Genomic DNA, 6378 nt, shown 5'->3' with positions numbered 1-6378 from the left:
CTTGGGCGTCATAGAGTACTTGGGCGTCATAGAGTACTTGGGCGTCACGGCGTACTTGGGCGTCACGGCGTACTTGGGCGTCATAGAGTACTTGGGCGTCATAGAGTACTTGGGCGTCATAGAGTACTTGGGCGTCATAGAGTACTTGGGCGTCATAGAGTACTTGAGCGTCATAGAGTACTTGGGCGTCATAGAGTACTTGGGCGTCATAGAGTACTTGGGCGTCACGGCGTACTTGGGCGTCATAGAGTACTTGGGCGTCATAGAGTACTTGGGCGTCATAGAGTACTTGGGCGTCATAGAGTACTTGGGCGTCATAGAGTACTTGGGCGTCATAGAGTATTTGGGCGTCATAGAGTACTTGGGCGTCATAGAGTACTTGGGCGTCATAGAGTACTTGGGCGTCATAGAGTACTTGGGCGTCATAGAGTACTTGGGCGTCATAGAGTACTTGGGCGTCATAGAGTACTTGGGCGTCACGGCGTACTTGGGCGTCATAGAGTACTTGGGCGTCATAGAGTACTTGGGCGTCATAGAGTACTTGGGCGTCATAGAGTACTTGGGCGTCATAGAGTACTTGGGCGTCATAGAGTACTTGGGCGTCATAGAGTACTTGGGCGTCATAGAGTACTTGGGCGTCATAGAGTACTTGGGCGTCATAGAGTACTTGGGCGTCATAGAGTACTTGGGCGTCATAGAGTACTTGGGCGTCATAGAGTACTTGGGCGTCATAGAGTACTTGGGCGTCATAGAGTACTTGGGCGTCATAGAGTACTTGGGCGTCATAGAGTACTTGGGCGTCACAGCGTACTTGGGCGTCACAGTGTAGCTGAACGTCGCAAGCGTCACATGATACCCTGGCTAACACAAAAGTCTGGAGTTTGGAGCCATCTCAAATCTTCCTTCCCTGGACAAGTTTAACTTATTCCCAAGGCACTTTTAGTTCCATGCTTTGCTCATTTAATTCCGTCCGTTGACCATGTTAGTTAAATCACTTGATCTAACAAAATGACGTCGCGCAAGGAACTTCTAGAAATTACTTTCAAAGATCTGCATAAACAGCCTTTTTGCTTTCTCATATACAGAGTATATAGGAAGTATTGTAATCGTGCACACAAATCACACGATATTCTGACAGTCCATGACGGACGAAAGACATAAGAATCAAGTTAAAAATAAATTGATATGCGTTTTTGAGAAATCGGAAATAGCGTAAAATACTACTTCTGGTTACCGGAAATTTCTCAAAATTTGACAGAAAACAGAGAATTAAATCTTTTACCTGTATGTGAAATTATTTGTCTATCTATATAAAACAGTACTCGTTATAGGCTTTTGAAAAACCGAAAGTAGAATACGGTTCACTTTTTGTTACCGGAAATCGCTGAAAAGTTGATACAGTACTACAAATTGGACATAATACTTATCTATGAAATTTCATCAACCTAACTGTAACGGTACTCAAGGTATCGTCTTTACAGACAGACATCATACATCCACACAGACACACGGATAAAATTGCACAGCCCAGTTTTTCCGACTTACAGACGAGTAAGACGCCGACATTTGGATACATTTGGATTTAGAGACATTTGGATTTAGATACATTTGGATTTGGATACATTTGGATTTGGAATTTTTTAAAATAATTCGCATATACCCTTATATGATAAAGTACTGGTGTACTGAGTTTTTATTTTACACCATCAATTTTGTTGACAGAGATGAGAAACTTGAATAATAATGTAATGTGCTAATTCCGATAACGTTTTAGTTTTCAGAGGATTAATTATTATTTACAAGCAAATTTGGACAATTGGATGCGTTTTTTAGTAGCACATGCCGAGGTGCTGGTTAATTTTGGTTGATTTGGTGTTGACAATCACATCTACTCCCTCCGTTTATGGGGCCTGCCTGATGTAACATTTCTAGAATGTTGAGCCTAATGTAACATTTCTAGAATGGTGAGCCTAATGTAACATTTCTAGAATGTTGAGCCTAATGTAACATTTCTAGAATGGTGAGCCTAATGTAACATTTCTAGACTGGTGAGCCTAATGTAACATTTCTAGAATGGTGAGCCTAATGTAACATTTCTAGAATGGTGAGCCTAATGTAACATTTCTAGAATGGTGAGCCTAATGTAACATTTCTAGAATGGTGAGCCTAATGTAACATTTCTAGAATGGTGAGCCTAATGTAACATTTCTAGAATGGTGAGCCTAATTTAGCGCTTGCCTAGAAAAGTGGGCCTGCCTAATTTAGCTTGCCTAGAAAAGTGGGCCTGCCTAATTTAGCTTGCCTAGAACGGTGGACCTGTCTAATGTAGCTTGCCTAAAAAGATGGGCCTGCCTAATTTAGCTTGCCTAGAAAGGTGGGCCTGCCTAATATAGCTTGCCCGAGAGGTGCGAATAATGAGGCTAAAAAATGCCGGAGCACTCATCAAACAGCTGCTGGCTGCGGCCCTACACGACACGACACGGCACGACACGACACGACACGACACGACTTCCTCGCCGGCCATTATCTCCATATTTGTCCAAATTCTAAATGTCCATGTTGGGAGACTTGGGATAAACCCGGAGCTGGCCGAGTCAAGTTTCTCTACAAATAGACTTTCTCCCGGCTCAGCACGAGACGACCAAATGGGGCTGAGATCCTGCTAGAGGCGGGGGGCCATTGACTTCCCTGCTCATGGTAAGAAAGACTACCTGACTGCCCCTCCCTGCCCCTCCCTGCCCCTCCCAGTAATCTCAGGACTATGCAATACCACATCGTGACAAGAACAAGGAGGGACAAATATCTCATCCTGTTGGCAAAAAAAACGTCATCTGATGGCCAACGCTCGTCCTCTAATGACCAATCACCATCTTAATGTGGCCATTCATCTAAAGGTGGCCAATGTTGGCATTTGATGGCCAAGTAAACTATATACAGTATTTATATTCCATCCAGAACATTTTGAACATTTACTAAATATGTCGATAACCCTAACCCCACACTAACCCTACCCAATACCTAACTTAGGGTGATTTAAATAATTAAAAACTGCATTCTTTATCTTTAATTTGATACCAATTTTAATTATCAAACTTAATCGGTAGCCTAGAAAAAGATTTGTGAAAAAAACGCGTTTGTTTAAATATGGGTTAGTCCGGTCTTTGTGCTAAAAAAAAATTTGCGTATTTTTCGTGTGCGCAAATTTCTGTTTGCGCCTTTTTCTGTTTGCGCTTTTTTCTGTGTGCGTTTTTTTTTTTTTTTGCGCTTTTTTCTGTAGCGCTTTTTTCCGTTGCGCATCCCTCAGGGAACAGTTTTTTAAGGAGTGTTAGTGTGACGCTATTGACCGTTTAGGAGAAGTATGTCGACTGCTAGATTTCTTCCCTTACAAATACACGGCGGGCAAAATGGGCGGGCTAAGTTGGCTGTTGTTTCGATCAAGTTATTTTTGGAGATTTTTTTTTTTTACCCTGCTTAATTTTTTTTACATTAATGAAATTAGTTTAGTAGGACGTAACATATCATTTTCTATTAGTTAAAAAAAGTTTGAGTGTTTTTATAGTAATATTAAATACATCTAATACTGTTTGGTTTACTTCTTCTACTCGATATTCTCGGCGATTAGGCAAAAAAAAAAAAACAACAAACAAACAAAAAAAAAATTACAAATGGCAAGTTAGCATCAAACACTAATCGTCCATTGTTAAAACTAGATCGGTATAGTTGAATAATACGCAGAACGAACGATTATAAGTATATGGTTCTGAAATGACCATGAAACATTGTTTTAAAAAAAAACGGAAGCACGTATCGCCATTTTCGTTGACCTGTGGCTATCATTTCCATTATAAAAAGTATGTCAAGCGACAGGCTAACTCAATCCGTATACCTGTCGTATCTCTCTCTCTCATTCTCTTTCTCTCTCTCTCTATCGATATATATATATATATATATATATATATATATATATATATATATATATATATATATATATATATATATATATATATATATATATATATATGGTGACAGGACAAATTATCTCAGGACAAATGATCTCAGACAAAATATCTCAGACAAAATATCTCACTGACAAATGATCTCAGGACAAATGATCTCAGGACAAATGATCTCAGGACAAATGATCTCAGGACAAATGATCTCAGGACAAATGATCTCAAGGACAAATGAGCTCACGGACAAAAGATACCAGGACAAAATATATCAGGACAAAAGATACCATGGACAAATGATCTCAGACAAAATATCTCAGACAAAATATCTCACAGCAAAATTTCAAAAGTGTATTGGATGATTTTAGTTGATCTGAACAGTTTTTTTTATTGACTGTCATATGGTTTTGTTTAATATGTTTAATATTGTTTACAGGCCTATATAATAATTGCAAGAAATGTTTGCCGTATAAATTTGCCATATTGTACTAAGGATTTTAAATTTGAGATTACTAATAAAGAATGCGAAGATTAAAGAGTTTGTTTCGATAGACAGCGTAGGTTGGCTTGACAAACATGAGACAATCCTACCACGTCAGGTAGACGAAACTAGATCAAAGGGAACGAAATAATAATAAAGACACACCCTCGTATCAAGGTGGCAGCCAGCTTTGATGGCAGAGACATGCCTTATTGGAAAAACATCCGCCCTCCATGGGTCAGAGGCGTAGCGACCCTTCCCGGCGACCGGGGACAAACTTTTCGATTTGCACCCCCCCCCCCTTCGAGATTTTCATTTGCACCCCCCCTCAAACTTTCGATTTGCACCCCCCCCTCGAGATTTTCATTTGCAACCCCCCCTCAAACTTTCGATTTGCACCCCCCCTCGAGATTTTCATTTGCACACCCCCCCCCCTCAAACTTTCGATTTGCACCCCCCTCAACCTTTCAATTTATTTTTCAAACCCATTTTGGCGCCCCCTTAGGTCGGCGCCCGGGGACGTATGTCCCCCCCCCCGCGCCCCCCCCCCCTCGCTACGCTACTGCCATGGGTAATACAACTAGCATCCAATGTCAATTGTTATGCGTCGGTCACACCTTAGTGATCAGGTGACAAATGCTTATTAAAACGACAGTGGTCATCGCGGAGCGAAGTTTCTCATAGTGTGCATGCTAACAAAGAAGTATTAGTGGTGATTACTCAGCTAAGGCCTCTTTCGTTACCTCGCATTAGGGTATTAGTTTCTAATGAATTTCTGTTTATAAAAGCCATAAGTAGAGCAGCAGGCAAAGAGATTTAGAAATGTCAAGTAAGAACATGTAGGCTACAGCGAAAGTTCACACACTACATGATCACATAGTATTGGAAATGTGTGATCATAATGATGTACCTACCAGCAATGTAACGTAATCTTTATTTTTGTGTTGATAATGCAGTAAAAACAACAGTTTTAAGTTAAGAACCTGAAGACCCATTCACATTTGTTTGTTAAGTTTAACAAATTCATTTTATAACAATCAATTATTATGCGTAAAAATATATACTTATCCAGCCCTATCCCTGGCAGGCTTAGGATTAATTAGTAATCGACAGGGGGTAATGTCCTACTGCAGGTTCCCAGCAGTAGGTAATGTACAGGGGGTAATTGATGGGCGATTGAACTAGGAGTAATGGTGAGGGGGGGGGGGGGGGGGATAGGAGAGGCAATTAAAATGGCAGTAATGGCAGGGGTAAATTTCCCACGGGGTTGAAGGGGTGGGGGGTGGTGGTGGGGGGTAAAAATCATGTCCATTCATGTAATTAAAATGTATATTAAAACCATGTCCATTCATGTAACTAAAATGTGTATTAAAATCATGTCCATTCATGTAACTAAAATGTGTATTAAAATCATGTCCATTCATGTCATTAAAATGTGTATTAAAATCATGTCCATTCATGTCATTAAAATGTGTATTAAAATCATGTGCCTTCATGTCATTAAAATGTGTATTAAAATCATGTCCATTCATGTAATTAAAATGTGTCAGTGACTGGTTAAGATAGTGTCAGTGACTGGTTAAGATAGTGTCAGTGACTGGTTAAGATAGTGTCAGTGACTTATTAAGATAGTGTCAGTGACTGGTTAAGATAGTGTCAGTGACTGGTTAAGATAGTGTCAGTGACTGGTTAAGATAGTGTCAGTGACTGGTTAAGATAGTGTCAGTCAGTGACTGGTTAAGATAGTGTCAGTCAGTGACTGGTTAAGATAATGTCAGTGACTGGTTAAGATAGTGAGTGTCGGTGACTGGTTAAGATAGTGTCAGTCAGTGACTGGTTAAGATAGTGTCAGTGACTGGTTAAGATAGTGTAGGTAGTGCATGAGAAAACACGAGTTAATGCCTAGTCAGACAATAACGTTATTTACTGCTGACACTGATGAAACAA

The sequence above is a fragment of the Physella acuta genome, unplaced genomic scaffold (genome assembly GCF_028476545.2).
Source record: "Physella acuta isolate Inbredline_101_S28 unplaced genomic scaffold, ASM2847654v3 ptg000196l, whole genome shotgun sequence".
Classification (NCBI taxonomy): Eukaryota; Metazoa; Mollusca; class Gastropoda; family Physidae; genus Physella; species Physella acuta.
This window is presented reverse-complemented; position numbering follows the sequence as displayed.